Here is a 22,078-nt window from a genome sequence, read left to right as displayed (position 1 = left end):
AACAGGACTTTAATATCACCAACCATTCCCATGTTATTACGGTGTATCCACATAAATGGCCCACCGTGTACATTATGGACTTGGTTACAATACTTATAATGGTAAATGGCCTGTATTTCTATAGCGCTTTACTTATTCCATATGGAACCCAAAGCGCTTTATACTAGATTCAGTCATTCACCCATTCACACACACACATCTTGACTTATAACATCTACGATCATGAAATAAAATATTAGGAATAGCAGAACTAGTATAATGGACAGATTATGCAGCAATGCCAAAAATTATAGCTTTGAAGTGGGCATGTGTACTTTTGGAAATGCCAGTTGACTCAACTGCTTTGTATTTCCTGTATCAGCTAAAGATTAGGTAAAGTAAGGGGGGAAGTTGACTGGAATACCCTGCTTAGGTTGCTGCCACTTGATTTGGTTAAGCAGAAGAAAATGAGCGAACGAACGATAGTGTGGGGATTATTATAAAAACAAAAGTAAAGAACATGGAGGTAGGGAACACATTTGAGAACACAGATGTTGGATCATAAGCTGTGGCTGAAAACTTTGTCTTGGTGCATCAAACAGTTTTGTGCAATTCTAGAGTAACACTGTAGTTTTCAGAGTGAATAATGAAATGAAAAGACAGCTAAGTAGTGTTGTCTTCTTCATCTACACTGTTGTGTGGACTTCTAATAGCAATGTGATGATCCATGAATGAGTGTGTGCTTATCAGCTCCCCCCCCAATTCTACGCTGGCGTTGTCCTTGGTAGCCATGACAACGAGACATCCCACCACGACTCCCAGTTTCATAAATACAGGGCCCCAGCACCCAAAAAAGAAAAAAAAATCGTGATTCCTTTGGGGCATCTATATTGCCACACTACTAGTGTGACAAGATAAATGCCCCTAAATGTTAGGAGCGGTACTACACCTCTCTGTAGAAAACAAAAAACCCAAAGCACAGAAACAATGTTTTATAGTGTTTGTGTGCTTTTGATAGAGGAAGACAGGACAGAACATCATTAAAGGGATTTGACTTTGTGAGATCACACTGAAAACGCACCACTCTGAGATATTTTCAGTCTGGAAAGATGAATCTGTCCGGCTTTAGGCTGCTTCTCACTGTAAGCAGTTCATGTTGTAGCTGTAGCTGATGGACACAAAAATTACATTTCATATTTTAGATATTCAGCTGCTGACTCTGAAGCCAACAGGACTCTTGAGTGTGGATGATTGTGTTGGTACTGGATGCTGTGATAAACAGATGTTAGTGGACAAACTGCCTGCTGGCTGAGCTTCTCTATTGAGAGCTATTCCAACACAAGAAGATCTTATAACTGTTGTGTGGATCTGCCTCTCCAGGTCGTATCAGGAACAAGGCAGGAGTGGACGATAGCGCAGCCGATGCCGTGCTGTCCCTTAACATCATTTCTGCCAAGAACATCAAGTCATCCCACAACAACAACAGGTAGGTGAAACTCCCACATTGAGTCAGTTTGAGTGAGAACACACTAGTCACAACATCTGAAGGTGTAAAATGTTTCCATTCACAGATTTTGAAGGTTTCTTGTTGCCTTCTTGCTTGTATTCTCTTCAGTTATTATCATGAAACACATTTTCTTTTAAAACAGCCAGTGTGTTACATTGTTACACTTTGTCATGATTGAGTTCCTGCCATGTAAAAAAATCATTTTTGATGCTTTGTAGTAACATTATCAGTTCAAATCTATGCATGTATCCTTGTCTGTATATTCTCTGAAGCCACATTGGAGTCATTGTGTCACACAGTGGAAATTTGTATTTGTCTTGTATATTGGTTTTATTCTGATTTTTAGTGTTTATTTATGTTTTATTTGCATGGTTTTATTCTTTTTCTATTGCATGGTTTTCAGTGTTTTATGTGACATGATTTTTATCCACTGTGGACTGGCTGCACATGGGACAAGGGATCACCTGCTGAGGCAAGGGTGTGTCCAGAGGTGGCCTATCAGCAGTGTAAAGACCTTTTAAAAGCAGGCTAGCTGAGCACTGGAGGAGGGGGGCCCCACACTGGAAGATTAATGCTAGATGGCCAGTGTGACACGGCGACCCAGTCCTGACCTCAAGGAACGGCGACAGTAGGAGACAATGCGTGTGATTGGCAGCAGGGCAGAGGTTTACCTTATTTGTTATTTTACAGGGCACCGACGTGAGGGGAGCTGTGGTGGCGTTGCATGACGGGTGCAGAATGCAAGCTGGGCTGGGATGTGATGGGCCCAGTGGAAGGACAAGAGGATGGGAGGCTCTTCCTTGTCTGCCGAAGACGAGGCTGGCGTGGACTCCGCTCTAAAGAAGGAATTCTTGGCCTGCTGGTGGACCCATAATGAACATGTGGCATAATTATATCAGGGGGTTTTTGGGAATGTAGAAAATGGTAGTTTTACGCGTAATAGAATTGTTTTATTTAGTTTTAGTAGATTGACAACATTTTATTACGTACATTTTAAGGGTGTTTTTATTTGTGCTCCCTGGCCTAGAAAAAAACAGTTTCCAGTCAGACCTGCTTCATCTCTGTGCCCTTGGTATCTGACTCGCTTGCTCCCCCTTGTATTTTAAAGAATCTTTCTTTTTAGCACAACATTCTGGCGCGACCGCTTTAATGTCTCCGTGTTACAGTTGCATGACCTTTTCCATTTTCGCTGCCTGTTACTTTGCTTCATTGTCTCTGTTGCCTGACTCTTTGTGCTTCTCTCTTCTTCTTTTTTTTCTGTGCACTCTCTTTCTTCCTCAGATTTTCTATTGATAAGGATATTGATAGGTACCAGAGAACATAAGGCTCCTTCACTGAAAGACCTTTATGCTTCTCATTAGTCCCATAGGCTCATAGAAATAAGCTCTCCAGTTTGTGTGTGCTTGTGTGTTGCATAAGATCTGTCTTCATTCATGCCTGTCGTTATTACGCCTCCTAAGCTCCAAACCAGTAAAGGCAATCTTTGGAGGCAACACCCTTTTTAGTACTTTTCTGTATTTGTTTGTGATTGTGACACTGAACCACAGTGCTATGTAAATCTTCTGTAACACTCCGATGTTTCCAGATCAGTGTTTTCCCCCTCAGCTGTTTCTCACTATAGAGTCTTAACTCAGTGCCAATGAGGCACCAGCAGAGCATATCTGGTCCCCATCTGTGGCTGATAGTGCCCCCTGCTGTTAATATCAGGAACAGTATAACCTTGTATAGAGCTCATAGTGATGGTCTTAAGATTGCTGCTGCAAGGCAGTCATTTGTATCCATGTGTGCTGTATATTCTGACTATATGCAGTTATGTGAACTCTCAGGTTTTATATATCATGACATAATAAAAAAACAAAACAAATCTGGTGTAGATGGAGAGATCCAGGGTCTGTGGTGATTGGATGGGCAGATAGGAGTCAGTGGTCTGAAGTGAGAGACAAGCCGGCTTAAAACAAAGGTAAGGCACATACCTGTTGAATTTTCCAAAATGTGCTAGATTGGACATGTCAAATTAAAGTCTACTCACTGAAAATTACTGGTGAATGTCTGTTTTTAATTTTGGTGAAGTTTTGATGAAGTTTACCGGTTGAAGTAATGATAATGAAGTATAAGTGACAGTACTGAGTAATGAGAATAAAGGAATGAAAAGAGAATTAAAGCAGTTGGAGCTGCTAAGTGAACTTTTAGAATGATAGGGAATTTGGTCATTTTGTGGGTTCAAGTCCCGTTGGTCATTTGGTCTACGTGTGATGGTCATTTTTGTGGGTTAGAGTCCCCTATGTCCACAACGGGAGATCTGCCTCAATCTTAATCCTGCTTCGGGTGTAGATTGTTGTTTCAAATTATTGTAAATTTTTCTAGGACGACAGTGGCGTCTGTTAAGAAGCGCATTTTTCTCCTTGGTAACGCTTGCGCCTGGGCAGGACGCTGACCCTTGACCTACCGCTGAGTAGGGATAGTACCGTCGACAGCGGGGGAGAACTTGGGAACCTCCAAAATTGCTAGGAGTTAGAGTCTCCTATTTTTGCGCTTATTGGGTATGCTGGCAAATTAAGTTAGGTTTAGAGATCTGGACAGGACAGTCTGTGACCGCCCTGGTGAATTGAGCACAAAAAGTCTGGGACTGATCGGTTGGAGCCGTTATGTTCTATTATCGAAATTACATAGGTGTTAAGAGGCCTGAAACCTGTGCAGTTGTAATTAATAAGACGTCTGTAATATAAAATATGAGATCTATGAGTAAGATCAGTCTCTGTGTCAGTAATGCACAGCCGGATGTGCACGGATGGTGTGTGTAAATGCAAATGAGCAGCAGTGACGCGCAGAGAGGGTGGTTTCAATTTTGAGAGGACTGAGAGCTTCTTGCTAAATGCCTGTATATAAGAGGTTGGTTTTGCTTATTATGAGAGTGTAAATACAGTTTGAATATATTAGTGTGGAGGTATAGTAAATGACTGAATTTTGATAGATGTATATTTCGTGAGCCATAAATGTTGGTGTGTTTTATTTTTCAGTTATGTGTGTGTGGGGAGAAGCTGTGAGACGATGAGAGGTTTCAGTTTTCCTTTTCTTTTTCTTTTGACTTGCTCTTTCTGATCATGGAAGGCATGTCCAAGATACTCGTATGAAAGCGTATTTCGAGTGATTTTAACTGTGTGAATGCTGTCAGTATTTGATTTGAGCAACTGGGTGATTTGTCTGAGTAAGTGAAAAGGGGAAGTTTGAGAAAGAAAAGGCAGTGTGTGAGACGATTACTGAATGACTAAAGAGGTTAGAACCTTTAAACGTGTGTATGGAATAAAGGAGTGTGAAATATATTTCTTGTGTGATGAAAAGTAGGATGTGCTAAAGTTTGAAAGTGCTTTTAATTCAAGAAAACAAACAAACAAAGGGGTTAGATTAGTTTGAAGAACAGGAAATATGGCTCTGTGTACCGGGGCTGCAGCGACAGGAAATAGTGAACAGGAACTGTGCATGCCCATATATGGGAACTGAGTGTGTACAGAAAGAACACAGAGAGACAGACGAGGCCCATGGAGCAAATGAAGCCTTTAAGAAAAATGACTATATTACTAATTGTATGCTTTAGTGTGTCAATACAGGTGGACTCTCTCAACATTGGAACCTTGAGTTCAGCAGCAGAAAAGTAGATTAAAAGAATTGGGAGAATAAGCCAGTTTTTGGCTCGAAATTGTGCGGCTGGATCTCTCACTTTGTCCCTGAAGCGGAGAAGAAGTTCAAAGGACAGTCAATCGCCTGATGAAGACCGACAGAACATCGTGAACTTGAATACAGCAGGCAAACGGCAGTGCCACTGATCCATTAACACTGATGACGACTGACGACCAGCAGCAGCATGTAAGAGTAATGTAACATGTACTGTGAAAATACAGGCTGGGCAGTTGAACAGTGGGATAAAGAATTGTGGAAGAGCACTGGACATTGAGTGATATTTTGCCACGCTGGGACTTAATCTGAGAGAAAGACTGTAAAGAAACAGAGAAGAAGACAACAGCTGAGTTGAGACTGTGTTTGCTGGAGCTTTGAAGCCCGAACAGGACATTGTGCAGAGAGGACCAGTGAGAGATGAAGCTGGACGAGTTTGACTGTGAGAATATAGGATATAATTGGATTGAAAATTGAAGCCTGAACTCATGAATTGTTTAGGGATGTCCACTACAGCATAACAAAGAGGTAAACATTAGAAAAGGTAAGAATAATGAACGAAAATAATTGTCATTGCCTTAATGAATAGAAAACACACATACAAATTGTTACATGTGAGATTATTTTTGAAATGAATCAGAAGTGAGATAGTTTGAATCTAAAGCTCAGTGGTGAAATGCATAAATTAAATATGAATATATAGGATGCAATGAAGAAACAGCTTACACGTAGTGTACATTAACATGAATACATCGCAAGGCAACGAAGAACTCAATGAATTAATTTAATGAAGAAGCAGTTTACACCCAATTAACATAAAATGCAGGGAAGAACACGCTTACATGCCTGGCATAATTGGTTTTTCTGATCGGAGATAGAGAAATGGGTTATTTAACCACTGGTGATAATAATGAAAATGTCTTAGTTTTGTTATTTTCAGGAGTAAAGTAGACTTGGACCGGCTCTCCAGATCCAGCAGTCGGAAGAAAGTTAGAGGTTAACATCTATGGATAAGTTAAGGCAAGTTTCTGGTTGAATTGTTCACAGCATGATGTGTCCAGGAACCTGAAAAGCAAGCCCCAGCTCCTGGCTGAAGACCAGGAGGGCGGTAATTTAAGGTGGGAAATCAAAATGTGGGTTAGTAACTCGGGGAAAAAGAAAACTGACTGCTTAACTGGAGAGTTGGGAAGAAGTCTGGGAGACTGTGAAGTCATAGATGCAAAATAACACATACCCATACACACACAAACAGAAAATGCATTAACTCTATAAAGACAAGCTTATGAAGCTTAATGCATAGAGACATTGATTAAAACCTGGCTAAGAACATAAGCGTATGCAATGAAGATCTGCTTGCTGCTTGTATGAGTGAGAGAATGGTGTGAATGTTTCATAAAATAGATGGAAAAAACAAAAGAAAAGTGTTTATAAGAGTGACTCAGGAGTGCTCTCGTACTGAGTGATCAAAATCAGTGATTATTATAAGAAGTAAAATGAAAATAGTTCAATAATGTGATAAGGTGTAAACATGTATTTTTCTTGTCAAGTTGGCAGTTGAGCTGTGAGTCTATGAGCAGAGACACTTCCTCTCTTCATTTTTTCTTAACACTTCCTGTGTGTGTGTGTGATTGAGGCCTTAAAGGAGGGGTAGATTGTTCAGAGGTGCAAATTTGATTAGGAGGTTTATAAATTAGTGTTGACACATTGTTGTAGGGTGTTAGGCTGAATCTGAGTATGGTAATGTGCTTAACCGGGGTTATTGTTGTGTACGAAACGGTGTAGCTGTTGGCGAGGTTTTCGGTGTGTTGAATGGGTGAAATTTAAGATTGTTTCAGATTTTTGAGGCTGTTGTTTTATTTCCAGAGAGGGTGTTTGATTAAGACATGGATATGTCTGAGAGGGGCCCCAAAAATTTTTTGTAGTAGTAAGTGCACTCGGGAAAAAACCTGTCAGGTGATTTTGTTTGGTACTTTGATGAGCTAATAATCAGCTCTCTTGTTTCTAAGCAGGCCTGGAAGAGAGTGAACGGACGGCGCTGACAAAATTACCAAGTACGAAAATCAGGTGGGCATTACAGAATTATAATTGATTACAATCAGAGACTGATTGGCGGCAAGTCTCTGTAATGATTGCAGCGTGTCAATCCAGTCAAAAGTATAGAGAACTATTTTCCTAAAAAGGAAAATGAAATAAAACAAATGATTGAGCTCATTTTGCTGATGTGGAGCATCTGATGACGTGCGCGGAAGGCTGCAGATCAGCAAAACTATCATGTGTGAATGCATGTGAGTGAATGTGAGTGATGGGACCAAGAGGGGAAATAAATAAAAGGTTGACAAAAAGGACAAGTGGGAGACTTAAATCGGGGGATGCTGATTTTGGGATATTGATGTGTGCTTTGGGAAAATTATTTACTGGGGTTGGATTATGTTATTACATTATAGAATGCTAAATGCTAAAAGGGAAACATTGATGTAACTTAAGTTACCATGAACTGAGGTAACTCATGATTAATAACTGTTTTGTGTAAGTTTATTTTGTGTTATAACACAGGTTGGATCATAAGTGGGGAAATTGAGTATGAAATGTGAAGTTCTGGTTAACACACAGGTTTTCAGGGCTGAAGCAAAACACCGGAGAGGAGAATTGCTGAGCTGTTCTGAGAAATGAAATGACTAACCTTTTTTCCTTTTAATTTCCTAAGCTTGGGTGGAGCATTTTGAGTTTTTGCCACATGAGATGTGTCAAAAAGAGAGGATTTAAGATTTAATTTGTTTAATTTGAAAGGGTTTTACTAGGATTCTATAATGATTGGGGTTGTTTGATAATCTAGATATAGTAAAACTGAGGATTTGTTAAAAGAAAGGATTAAAATGAACTGAATTAGGTTTAGAAGATAAAATGCGGTGTTCATAAGAAGTTGTATACAAAACTTAAAGGGGAAACTGTGGGAATAAAGGATATGCTTTGGGGAAAATAGTGAAGATTTTATGAGTAGAAAATGTGGGATTTCTTTTTGATTTTTAGGATAAGTTGTAACAGTGACATAATGTTAGAATGTTGTTATAATGTAGGCTTTAGAAACAGATAGTAAATAGATTTATTTCTAGGGTAGAGGAGAGCTTTTATGAGGATGTTAAAAGTCTCGCTGACTCAAATGAATAATATTGGAGATTATATATGTAGAAAGGATTTTTTCATACACATTGCATTTTTGTGCCTTTGACGGAGTTGTGGCTCAGAGAGTCGTCTCTTGAGGGTCACAAACTTTTGGTTAACGTTATGATTAGCCAATCTACTGTGAGAAGGACCTGAGTTATTGAAGGATTGCACACGCTTACAGACATATAGAGTTCATTAAGACCTGACAGTATTGATTCCAGGCAAAAGGCCTGAAATCCATTTAGCATTTAATTGAATAGGAGTTTCGTTTGTAACTAAACTGTGTGACATGTAAAATATTGAGATAACACATGCAGCTTTAAATTAGTCCTCTTATATAAAAAGCAGTTACAGGATAACAAATACTTGTTGAAGCAAAACAGAAGCAAAGGGAGAAAGCTTATATATGTTGGTTAAGTCTGATAAAGTTTAAGTCAGAAGGAGTCATTACATTAAGAGTAGCAAAATGAAATAAAATGATATATTCAAACAGGTTATCACCCAGGAAATGGGAGTTCAAAATACAGTTAGAGTTCAGCTTTTAGCTATGATGAAATTTATTTAGGAGCTATTGATCATATGTTTATACTTAGTTGATTAAAATGGTTGTTTTTCTTTGATCCTGGTGTAGAATAAGTGGTTATGATGATTTTTCTTGTGAAAGGTAATTTTAGGCCAGAGCTGTGACAGTACAGGATGTTGAATAGAGTGAACAACAGGAAACATATGACAGCAGTGCTGTAAGACTGTTAAAATGCTGTAGATTGAGATGAGTGATGTTTAAGATTATATAGGAACAAAAGTCAGAAAGTCAAAACATAATTAGGTTCAGGCTTTTGAATAAAAGAGAACAATTGAGGGACATAAGGTAGGAGAGCCGTAGTAGGGAGAAAGGGTTTTCTATCCTTTACAGGAGAAGATTTCCACGAGAGAGGGACCAAGGACGAACCTGACTTTACCCATGGAGTGTTCTTAGGGGGAGCTGGCATTTCTAGAGAGGGTCAGAGTAATGTTATAAGTGTGTGGTGACCCTTTTTAAGGGTCACCAAGAGAGGGGATTGAGAGGAATAGAAATATTTTCCTGCTATTATTTGCTGCCAAGACTGGCAATAGGGACATGGAATGTCACCTCTCTGGTGGGGAAGGAGCCTGAGTTAGTGCGTGAGGTTGAGAAGTACCGGCTAGATATAGTCGGGCTCACCTCACGCATGGCTTGGGCTCTGGAACTAGTCTCCTGGAGAGGGGCTGGACTCTGTCTCAGTCTGGAGTTGCCCCTGGTGAGGGCGGCGGGCTGGGGTGGGTATTCTATATCCCCGGCTTGCTGCCGATGCGCTGGGGTTTTTCCCAGTGGATGAGAGGGTTTGTTCCCTGCGCCTCAGGGTCGGGGAACGGGTCCTGACTGTCATCTGCGCTTATGCGCCCGAGTAGCAGTTCAGAGTACCCAGCCTTCTTAGAGTCCCTGGGGGTGCTGGAAGGTGCCCCACCTGGAGACTCTGTTGTCCTACTGGGAGACTTCAATGCTCACGTGGGTAACGACAGCGAGACCTGGAGGGGCGTGATTGGGAGGAACGGCCTCCCTGATCTGAACCCGAGTGGTGTTTTGTTATTGGACTTCTGTGCAAATCACAGTTTGGCCATAACGAACACCTTGTTCGAACATAAGAGTGTCCATAAGTGCACGTGGCACCAGGATGCTCTAGGCCGCAGGTCGATGATCGATTTTGTAATCGTATCACCAGACCTGCGACCATATGTTCTGGACACTCGGGTAAAGAGAGGGGCTGAGCTGTCAACTGATCACCACCTGGTGGTGAGTTGGATCAGGTGGCGGGGAGGACGCTGGACAGACCCGGTGCACCTAAACGCGTGGTGAGGGTGTGCTGGGAACGTCTAGCAGAGGCCCCAGTCCGCGAGATCTTCAACGCACACCTCCGGCAGAGCTTCAACAACATTCCGAGGGAGACTGGGGACATTGAGTCCGAATGGACCATGTTCAGCGTCTCCATTGCGAAGCTGCTGCATTGAGCTGCGGCCGCAAGGTGGTTGGTGCCTGCCGTGGTGGTAATCCCGAACCAAATGGTGGACACCAGAGGTGAAGGGAGCCACCAGGCTGAAGAAGGAGTCCCATCGGGCTTGGTTAGCCTGTGGGACTCCAGAGGCAGCTGACAGGTATCGACAGGCCAAGCGGAATGCGGCTCGGGCAGTGGCTGAAGCAAAACTTCGGGTGTGGGAGGAGTTCGGAGGCCATGGAAAAGACTTTCGGACTGCCTCGAAGAGATTCTGGCAAACCGTCAGGCGTCTCAGGAGGGGAAAGCGGTGCTCTACCTGCACTGTGTATAGTGCTGGCGGTGCGCTGCTGACGTCGACTGAGAAAATTGTCAGACGGTGGAAGGAATACTGAGGACTCCTTAATCCCACTGACACGTCTTCCGAGGAGGAAGCAGAGTCTGGGGATGAGGGAATGACCCGCCAATTTCTGGGGTCGAGGTCACTGAGGCAGTTAAACAACTCCTCGGTGGCAGAGCCCCTGGTGTTGATGAGGTCCGCCCGAGTTCCTGAAGGCTCTGGACGTTGTAGGGCTGTCCTGGTTGACACGCCTCTACAATGTTGCGTGGAGATCAGGGCAGTAGCCCTGGACTGGCAGACCGGGTGGTGGTCCCCATCTTTAAGAAGGGAGACCGGAGGGTGTGTTCCAACTACAGGGGATCACACTCCTCAGCCTCCTGGGAAAATCTATGCCAGGGTGCTGGAAAGGAGAGTTCGTCCGTTAGTCGAACCTCGGATACAGGAGGAACAATGCGGTTTTCGTCCTGGTCGCGGAACACTGGACCAGCTCTTTATCCTCTCGAGGATACTTGAGGGTGCATGGGAGTTTGCCCAACCAGTCTACATGTGTTTTGTGGACTTGGAGAAGGCATTCGACCGTGTCCCTGGGTGTCCTGTGGGAGGTGTTGCGGGGAGTATGGGGTGTCTGGCCCACTGCTACGGGCCATTCGATCCCTATACAACCGTTGTAAGAGTTTGGTTCGCATTGCCGGCAATAAGTCGGACTTGTTTCCGGTGGGTGATGGGCTCCGCCAGGCTGCCCTTATCACCGATTCTGTTCATAATTTTTATGGACAGGATTTCTAGGCGCAGCCAAGTGGCGGAGGGCTTCCACTTTGGTGGCCTCAGAATCTCATCTCTGCTTTTTGCGGATGATGTGGTTCTGATGGCTTCATCGGTGGGGGCCTCCAGCTCGCACTGGAACGGTTCGCAGCCGAGTGTGAAGCAGCGGGAATGAGGATCAGCGCCTCAAATCTGAGGCCATGGTTCTCAGCCGGAAAAGGGTGGAATGCCCACTCCGGGTCGGGGATGAGTTCCTGCCCCAAGTGGAGGAGTTCAAGTATCTCGGGTCTTGTTCGCGAGTGATGGGAGAAGGGCCGGAGATCGACAGACGGATTGGTGCTGCGGCTGCAGTGATGCGGACGCTGCACCGGTCCGTCGTGGTGAAGAGGGAGCTGAGTGTAAAAGCGAAGCTCTCAATTTACCGGTCGATCTCGTCCCGACCCTCACCTATGGCCACGAGCTGTGGGTAGTGACCGAAAGAACGAGATCGCGGATACAAGCGGCAGAAATGAGCTTCCTCCGAAGGGTGGCTGGCCTATCCCTTAGAGATAGGGTGAGAAGTTCGGCCATCCGGGAGGGGCTCAGAGTAGAGCCGCTGCTCCTCCACATCGAAAGGAGCCAGTTGAGGTGGTTCGGGCATCTGACAAGGATGCCCCTGGGCGCCTCCTGGGTGAGGTGTTCGGGCATGTCCCACCGGGAGGAGGCCCAGGGCAGACCCAGGACGCCGCTGGAGAGATTATATCTCTCGGCTGGCCTGGGAACGCCTTTGGTGTTCCCCGGATGAGCTGGAGGAGGTGGCTGGGGAGAGGGAGGTCTGGGCTTCTCTGCTTAGGCTGCTGCCCCATGACCCGACTTCGGATAAAGCGGATGAGGATGGATGGATGGATGGATATTTGCTGCTATTTTTTAATCATCATTAACATTTCATGTTAATAGGGATGTTGCATTCAGATGCACTCAGATGTTCAAAATATATTGGTATTATATTAGTCTTTATTACAGGTTTAGTTATAATCAGTTGAATCTATAATTTAAAGGTTTTTGAATGTTTTTATATTCTTACATATAGTCTTCAGTGGGTGAGAAAACTGAGTTGCAGGCTGACAGGAAACGGCGTGCTTTTGCAGAAGTGAAACCGAAAGCAGAGCGAGTGCAAGCCAAAGAGCCAAAGAGTTTATTATGCATTTATCTTTGATTTAAGCTTTTAGTAGAGGCTTTTGATCAAAACATTAATTCAGTAGAGTACACATATATAGTCTTGGTTCGGACATACACGTAACCACACGCACACTTAGTTAGAGGGATCACTGATAGGGGAAAGTTCAAATTGTTTTGCTTAGGGTGGCTTTTAGACTATATTAGGAGGAGCAAACATATTGGCAGATCTAAGATCATCATTCGAGTGTGACATTTAGCCTAGAAATTACACAGAGTTCAGCTGTGTATGTGCACAGGCATTATGTCTGGCTAAGATGAGAGGTGTGAGGTTAGCTGGGGTGCAGACAGGTCATGACACGTACTTAGCATACACTGCGGACACATACACACCATGGTAGATCTATTTTGGTAGGGCAGAAATGCAGAAGTGTGCCGACGTACTTAGAGGAAGTGCACCAGACGAGTGACAGCGAAGAGGGGAAGCACCGACCCGAAGACAATGTTTTTTAGAGCGATGTTAAGGTCGTGGAACATTTTGTGGTTTGGATTGACGTAAGCTGTACTATTGTCTATTTTTGTAAAAGAGGGGGGCTTTGTTATTGTACCTATATAAAACCTTGTCTCATGATTGTAAGTTCAGTTCGACGCTGAAATCTGCACAGCGGTCGGACTCACACATGTGTTTATTAAAATACTGTCTAATTGCACACGCCTGGATCTGTGGTTATTTATGGATTCCTCTCTCAACATTGAACCCTAACAGGTCCTTATTAGGTCTCAATATGAGGTAAATGCAACCTCAGATGAACAACACAGAATGGTAAATGGTGAATGGCCTGTATTTGTATAGCGCTTTTCTAGTCCCTAAGGACCCCAAAGCGCTTTACACAACCTGTCATCCACCCATTCACACACACATTCACACTCTGGTGATGGCAAGCTACATTGCAGCCACAGCCACCCTGGGGCGCACTGACAGAGGCGAACACATTATACCATTATACCATATCATTATTTATTTAACAAACACTGAGTTGAAATTCAGATGTTTAAAAAACTAAGTACATCCAAGACTATTTCCATAATTAGTTAAGAGAGTCAGTATTAGCCAAGTGCTAATCAAATGCACTAGATCATCAGCAAGTGTAACCACTACTGTCAGTTTGCTGGTGTGGCGTATTCAGGTAAGTGGTAACATACTGAGGAGGAGAGAAGCAGTTGTTGATACCCATGAATCTGGGAAGGTTTTGAAGTCCATCATTTTACAGCAAGAAAGATTATTCGCATTTAAAAAAAAATAAATCTAAGACTGTTTCCAATCTTACCAGGAGTGGACGTCCCAGAAAATTCACCCCAGACATCTGAGCCTCTACAGGCCACAGTTAGCATGCTAAATGTTGGAGTTCATGACAGTGCAATTAGAAAAAGACTCAACAAATATGACCTGTTTGGAAAGGCTTCCAAGAGAAACCATTTTCCCTCTAAATACAACATGGGAGCAAGGGTTAGGTTTGCACAGTTGAAAACCTAAGCCTTAATGCACAGCTTTAACATTGGTGAAAAGCAAACACGGCATACCAACAGTTTAGCACAGGTGATGATTATTTGGGGGTTTTTTGCTGCCAAAGAACCTGCAAAGTGTGCAGGTCACTGAGTGAGCCATGAAGTATTCTAGAGTCAAATGAGATCATCGTTGGGTCAGTGACTCCAGAGCGCAGCAGCAAAGCAACAACAGAGTGGTGCTGCAGTGGCTCAAAGTTGAGACTTCAATATGACTGAACGTCCACACTGCTGTGAAACACTAATAAAAAATGATTACCTCAAGTTTTTGCTGTTAAAGTTGGTTCTATCAGCGGCTGACTCACAGGATAAACTTGGTTATAGTCATTTGTGCATTTTGGGTTGTTTTAAATAAATAATTATGTGTTGTAATAATCTAGATCCATAATACTGCTTTTTTCACGTGTCTGTAAATGAATTTCTTTCTTATCATTGTCCCGATTGGTGTCGGCTGACACTTGACACTCTGTGGCTGCTGATTTATCTGTTGTCAAGGTCTCACCTCAGTGCGATTCCTCACGTTTTGTCATGATTAAAGGATGAATGTGAACACCGCTTCAGTCACTGTGTTCACTTCCTGATATGTCAGAACTGTGCTCACGTCACTCACTTTTTTTTAACTGCATGACACACTGCTGTAAACAGAGACCCTGTAATGTTAGCACCAAGTAGGACTTCATAAAAAATAATGCTGTCAAGCTAACTTTTCCTCTTTCTGTCTTTTTCAGGACTTTCTATCGCTTTGAGGCAGTGTGGAAGAGCTCCCTGCACAACTCCCTCCTGCTCAGCCGCGTCACTCCCTGTGGAGAGATCTACATGACCTTATCTGCGTATCTGGAGGTCAGCCGCTGCTCCGCCGTGTTGTACCTGTTTGTACATGTTTTTAAGTCTCTTGATGTCATCGTGTCTAACACACACCCTTTATCTCCTCTCTACAGCTGGACCATTGCATTCAGCCTGCCATTATCAGCAAAGACATCTGCACGGTCTTTTACTCCCGAGACGCCAAGATTTCCCCACCCGGTTCTCTCAAGAACCTCTTTGGGACTGGATACTCTAAAACTCCTGACTGGTAAATCTGGGCTGCTGTACTGTGGCCATCTCTGTTTCACAATCAAAGATATCTGCCCTGATACAAAGTTGCCTCATTCATGACTTCTGCTTCATTATAGCAACCGAGTGACTGGGATCTACGAGCTGAGCTTGTGTAAGACGTCTGACACTGGAAGCCCAGGTGAGCAGACATGAAACATGTTTAAAGAACAGCAGCTGTTTTATCATAATTCTGCGGAGAGCTTCATCCTAATGAGGGCTCATGTCCTGAGCAGGGGTGCAGAGGAGGAGGAGGAGGAAGGTCCTGGACACATCAGTGGCTTATGTGCTTGGAGAGGAGAACCTGGCCGGCTGGAGGCCCAGAGGAGATAGCCTCATCCTAGTGCACCAGTGGGAGCTAGAGAAGATGGAGCAGCTGCAGCAGGTGGGGCCTTAAAAGATTTATAAAGAAATAAACCTCTGTTTAACCCTAGAACACTATCGCTGGGTGATTTACACCCGAGCAAATACATTTACATGATTTCTCTCTCCTGCAGCTGTTTGCGTGTCGAGGATCCTGTGCCTTCACCAGGGAAGTCTCAAATTTCCCAGGAATGGGTGGACCAAAGACCAGCTTTCCAGAGTCATTATTTTGTTTTAGGAGGGTTTTTTTTTTTCCATTTTGTTAGACATGGCACAGTTGAAAGTAAAAGACGACCACTCTAATTTGTCATGTGTTGTCATATTTTGATATATTTGATTACTTTTTATTGGTTATATTATATCGGGTAAAAATCACCCAGCATTAGTGATTGTGTTACTATTTATAGCGATAGTGTTCTAGGGTTAATATCGTAGAGGGAAAAATGACTTTTCAACCCAAAGACCAAAGTGCTAAAAAGTTTTCTCTTAGAGTACAGACTTTACATGACTAACCCTCCCCTCTTCTCCCCACCTCACATTTGCCCCCATCTTTCGTCCAGGTGGAAAAGCCTGGTGGATTGTGAGAAGGAGCTGGCCACCAAGGTGAGAAAAACGTCGGCTTAGTGGGCGTTCTTGTTGCTGCCTTCTTCCTTCTCTGTTGGGAGCTGATCGGTCTTGTTCCTGTTGTGTTGTAGTGCCTGCGCCTTCTGACACACACCTTCAATAGTGAATACAACCAGCTGGTGAACAGCATCAGTGACTGCAAGGTGAGAAATAATACAAAGAAATAAAAACAATAGCCTTTCTGTGTCACATCAGGGAGTTGATATATTAACGTCTACCTCATCCTGCTCTTGTTTCACTTCAGCTTTCTGACATCTCACCGATCGGACATGATCCATCTGTGACGAGCTTGAGCAGTGCCACCCTCACCCCTTCCTCTACCTGCCCCTCTCTGTCGGACTCCCGCTTTGGCTCCATGGACCAGAAGTAAACATATTTTTAGGAACATTGACCTCGATGTGCAAACGGTTATTGACAGGTTATCTATTTGATTCTAACTTGGTGTGATTTGTGTTAAAGGACCCCTGAGAACAGCTCTCGTGCCTCCAGTCCCTCCTGCTCAGACTATGAAAACTTCCCGATGGTTCCCACTCTGGAGACCTCCTACCTTGCGCGGGCTGCAAAGAACGAGTTCCTCAACTTGGTGCCTGATATTGAAGAAATGCGACCAGGGTGAGTAATGCCATGTTAACCCAAATACTGTCACTATGACATGTGTCTCACAGACCAAATGTATGTCGACACTCATGTTCTCGAGTTCAAGCAGAAATGATGTGGATCGATTCAAATTCCTGAACCTGGATGATTTCAGCTGGAAACAAACCAACTCTGCTTCTTCCTCAGAAAAACAAGCGCTCTCTTAAAAAATACATAAATGAATCAAATCTCTTCTTTTCAGATCTGTTGTGTCCAAGAAGGGTTTTCTAAGCTTCATGGAGCCTCGCTCTAACTCATGGGTGAAGCATTTTGTGGTTGTTCGCCGGCCCTACGTCTTCATCTACAACAGCGACAAGGACCCCCGTGGAGCGAGGCGTCCTCAACCTCTCCACAGCACAGGTGGAATACAGCGAAGACCAGCAGGCCATGCTTAAGGTACGGTTTGAGGCAGGATAGAGAAAGGCTGGATGTAACACGCTTGTCTTTAATGAGAATTCATTCAAATTGTTTTGGTGGCCAGTTTTGGACACATTGATTGATGAAATGACAAATGGACTGCGATTTATCATTTGAATGAACATGAATATAATGTGATGTTTTCTTTTCAGACGCAGAACACATTTGCAGTGTGCACAAAACATGGAGGAATCCTCCTGCAGGCCAACAGCGAGAAAGACATGAACGACTGGCTGTACGCTTTTAATCCTCTGCTAGCAGGAACGATAAGGTACACACACACACACACAGACACACACACACCTCAACGACTACCACCTAGTAGCCCCCACCCCCATCATTACAAAGTGCTTAGAGCAGCTGGTCCAGTTTTTTGTTTTGGGGTGGCTGTAGCTCAGGAGGTAGAGCAGGTCACCTACTGATCGGAAGGTCGGTGGTTCAATCCTCTGCCTTTAAAAGTTAAGAGTAATGAAATCCCCAGTACTGATTCTATAATTTTTAGTCTCACACACCACTTGTGCATTTTTGTTGTTTTGGTTCACATCGGTTGATATTCTGCTGTAAACAACTAATGAGAACATTTTATAAAAGCTTTGAGTGTCCATCAGGATCCTGTAGAAACAGCTTCCATGTCAAAGATAAATATTCTGAATTCTGTTTAGAAAGAAAAAGATTTCTAGAAAATTCTCTAAAGAATTCAACATCTGTTTTGTTTTCTACTATTTATTTAAAAAGTCACTCTAGCACAGATTTCTTTAGCCAAACATCTTTTTGTGTCTTCCATACAAACATTAAACATGCAAACACTCAACACAGCAGCACTTAAAGCATTGGAGTGTAAATTTCATTCAAATCAAACTTTATACACAATTACAATAATGGAAAAAAAGACTAAATATTAAAACACTACAGCCACTGAAGAAACAAATAAAACCAATCACAATCAACATCAAAATATTATCATAGAAAAATAGAAGAGACATATCATACAATTCATATACGTTCATGTGATCTCTACGTTCAAAAAACCCAATAACCTTGAATCCTTCTTTTAAATTACGTTTAAATTTCAGCTGGCAGCAAAGAAATTAATCAGAAATTAACCACAATTAATCTGCAGCTTCATCAATGTGATGCTGAGTTTCTGTCTGAAATAGAGTCTGAACATGTCTGACTCTGTTAAACAGTCAGAGGGCGTTTATCAATATGCGTACTTGTGCGTACTTGCGTTCTCGTGTACTCGTGATACGTCATCAGTCGGAGACCAAGTACTGTTCCAATTGGGCACGCATCAAGCCGAGAACGCGAAAAGTTCCGGATGTGTTCTCGATCCGCCCGTTTTATCGAGCATGCATCGGTGTGGACTTGGGACAGCTATATATCCCAGAATGCATTTCGTCCAAAACTCAACAGCGGACTCCCGGCACATCGTTTTCAAACCGCTCCTTTCACCTCATCATGACTTAACTGATTAACCACTTTTTCAAATGTAAGTTTCATTTCACCACCAGTTCCTACCCTCAACACTCTCCTTTGACTTCTATACTTCCTGCAACTAATAACCACATGTTCAACCGTCTCCATAGCATTACACCATCACATAACCCAGTCGGATGTTTCCCCGTCATAAAAAGAGAACCATTCAGAAAGCAATGACCTGTTTGTTTTCTCCTGCTGCCTATTTAACCCATGACTCCTCTTAACTTCTATTGTGTTTTGTACCCCATGTCTCCCTTTTGTTCCATTATCCCATGCCATTCTCCAGAAGTTCTTACTTTGTGTCCAAACTATTCTTTTCCCTCAGATTTCAACAATGGTATCTGCACATCTATGTCTACTTTTTTAACAGCTGCTTTAGCCAACCTATCTGCTCTTTCATTACCCACAATACCTCTATGAGCCAGAGTCCACACATTACTATATGTTTATTTTCTTCAGACACTCTATGATGAGCAAAAGGACGTCATACAAAATTTACTTGTTTCCTGTTTCAGTGCTTTCAATGCTGACAATGAATCACTACATATTATTACTTTTGAACTTCTGCTGTCTTCCACCCATTCTAAAGCCAACAGTGTGACATATAACTCAACTACATATATACTCAGAAGATTTGATGTTGTTTTTGCAATCTTGATACTTAACTCCAGAATTAGCACTGCTACACTTCTTGCTTCAGTTTTGGGATCTTTCGACCCGTCTGTATGCACCTGTAAATAGTTCATTATAAAATTCTTGACAAATATCTGTTGTAAGTTTTACCCTCTTAGTCTCCGTTAATGATCTGTCTACCTTTCCATGTCCATGTGGGCTGTAAAGGCCCCAAGACTGTCTGGCTGAATTCTTTGTCATTTACTTTGAATGCTCTCACTCTATCATCCCCGACCCACCCTAAACTATTTTTAAAGCCTTTCCTCTTTCCCAACTATTCTATCAAGCAAACTTTGAAACATACATCCAGGATAAAGAGTTTCAGTGAATATGGCGTTGAAGGTGTGGATCAGAGTGTCACAGGAGACTCTGTAGATCAGAGGTGTCCAACTCCAGGCCTCGAGGGCCGGTGTCCTGCAGGTTTTAGATGTGTCCTTGATCCAACACAGCTGATTTAAAAGCCTAAATTACCTCCTCAACACGTCTGAAGTTCTCCAGAGGCCTGGTAATGAACTAATCATTTGATTCAGGTGTGTTGACTCAGGGTGAGATCTAAAACCTGCAGGAGACCAGCCCTCGAGGCCTGGAGTTATTCACCCCTGCTGTAGAAGGACAGAGTGCCAGCAGCACAGTCCACATACACTGCTACTCTAAAAGGGAAAGAGGTGGGGAAGGTGGAGATGGATGTATCTTCATAATTGTGACAGGCAGAGAAACGAGTAAAATCAGAGCAACTGAGACTCCAGGACTGATTCGTCCAAAAATGGTTTCTTCATCTTTCCTGGTGATTCCTTTGTAAATCACTGCTATGCGAACGTCTCCGCTCAACCTCCCAGAAACAGCAACCAGTCAGACCATCAATACACAGCAGCTGAGTATAAACATCAAATCTGTCTGGATGATCAGGATATGAGTGATTCTCCTCCACATGTGTCACCTTCCTGTTGTTGTCAGACAGTTTGTGTTCACTGTGTTTGTGTCGATTTGAAGATGGTTGAATGTGTGCTGCTTTGTTTTCATGCATCCCATTAAAAACACACTCACACTTCCTCAGACCTGGGGCGTTTATCAATATGCGTACTTGTGCGTACTTGCGTTCTTGTGTACTCGTGATACATCATCAGTCAGAGACCAAGTACTGTTCCAATTCGAAGTACGCATCAAGCCGAGAACGCGAAAAAGTCCCGGATGTGTTCTCGCTCCGCCCGTTTTATCGAGCATGCATCGGTGTGGACTTGGTACAGCTAAATATCCCAGAATGCATTTCGTCCAAAACTCAACAGCGGACTCCCGGCACATCGTTTTCAACCCCGTTAGGGGTTAGGCTCTGATCACTGGATGGTTTTGACCTGAAAGTCTGTCTCAGAGGACAACCAGTCCATGCAGTCCTGCCTCCACATGATGTCTGCAGACTGCACCACAGCTGTGAGGCAAATTAACAACAGCTGTTGTTAACTGTTGAACTGAGTCCAAGTCACCATCAGCCCAGTATTCACAAGCACAATCACTGCCCCATCTTTGAAAACACTTCAACAGTTTTAATTCCTCACATCGTGTTGGATTTATTCAAACATCGACTGAAATCATTTCAATAAGGAGAGATCATTAGAAAACATGAACATGATTTATTGATGATCAGAATTTAGATAAAGGTGTTTGGCGGTTAGACTCTGATGGGCCGGCTTGGTGAAAAGGAACCCCACCTGTGAAAGGGATCAGAGCAGGAACCCCCGGAGCCTAGACGGTGGTGGTGGAGATGAAGATGGTGGCTTGAATGTAGCCTGAGTGAGGAGAACTGGCGGTGGGGAGAAGGTGGGCTGCACAAAGGTGTCTGCAAAGGAGAATGACAGATGCAGAGTGAGATTAAATGTATGTGGCATGAATGCTGATTGGCTTGGAGAAGGCCAGAAGAAGGTGATTGGGCTAGACCAGTGATGTCACAAAGAGCTGGACAGCGTCAGAAAGTGGGAGTGATGCGAAGCTGAGATTTAGCCTCCAACAGCTGGGGATGGACAGATGTAGTACAGAGTACAGAGGACTGACTCAAGACTTTGTGGACTGGTGCCAGCTGAACTACCTCCACATCAACACTAGTAAAACCAAGGAGCTGGTGGTAGACTTCCGCAGGCACAAACATCCTCCACTGCAACCACTGAACATCCAAGGTATGGACATTGAGGCTGTGGACAGCTACAGGTACCTTGGTGTTCATCTGAACAGCAAACTGGACTGGACTCATAATTCAGACGCCCTCTACAGGAAAGGGCAGAGCAGGCTGTACCTGCTGCGGAGAATCAGGTCGTTTGGAGTGGAGGGCCCACTCCTGAAGACCTTCTATGACTCTGTGGTGGCCTCAGCCATCTTTTATGGTGTGGTCTGCTGGGGGGGCAATATCTCTGCTGGGGACAGGAAGAGACTGAACAGGCTGATTCGAAGGGCCAGCTCTGTTCTAGGATGCCCTCTGGACCCAGTGGAGGTGATGAGTGACAGGAGAATGGCAGCTAAGCTGTCATCCCTGTTGGATAACATCTCCCACCCCATGCATGAGACTGTGACAGCACTGAGCAGCTCCTTCAGTGGGAGACTGCGGCACCCACGGTGTGGGACAGAGAGATTTCGCAGGTCTTTCCTCCCCACTGCTGTCAGACTCCA

General features: G+C 43.5%; 1 pseudogene; it reads left to right on the top strand.

Annotated features, from left to right (window-relative positions):
* Positions 1-1,359: 1,359 nt before the first annotated feature.
* LOC120436745 lies at positions 1,360-19,670 on the top strand (annotated as a pseudogene).
* Positions 19,671-22,078: the final 2,408 nt, after the last annotated feature.

The sequence above is a fragment of the Oreochromis aureus genome, unplaced genomic scaffold (genome assembly GCF_013358895.1).
Source record: "Oreochromis aureus strain Israel breed Guangdong unplaced genomic scaffold, ZZ_aureus HiC_scaffold_103, whole genome shotgun sequence".
Lineage (NCBI taxonomy): Eukaryota > Metazoa > Chordata > Actinopteri > Cichliformes > Cichlidae > Oreochromis > Oreochromis aureus.
This window is presented reverse-complemented; position numbering and strand designations above follow the sequence as displayed.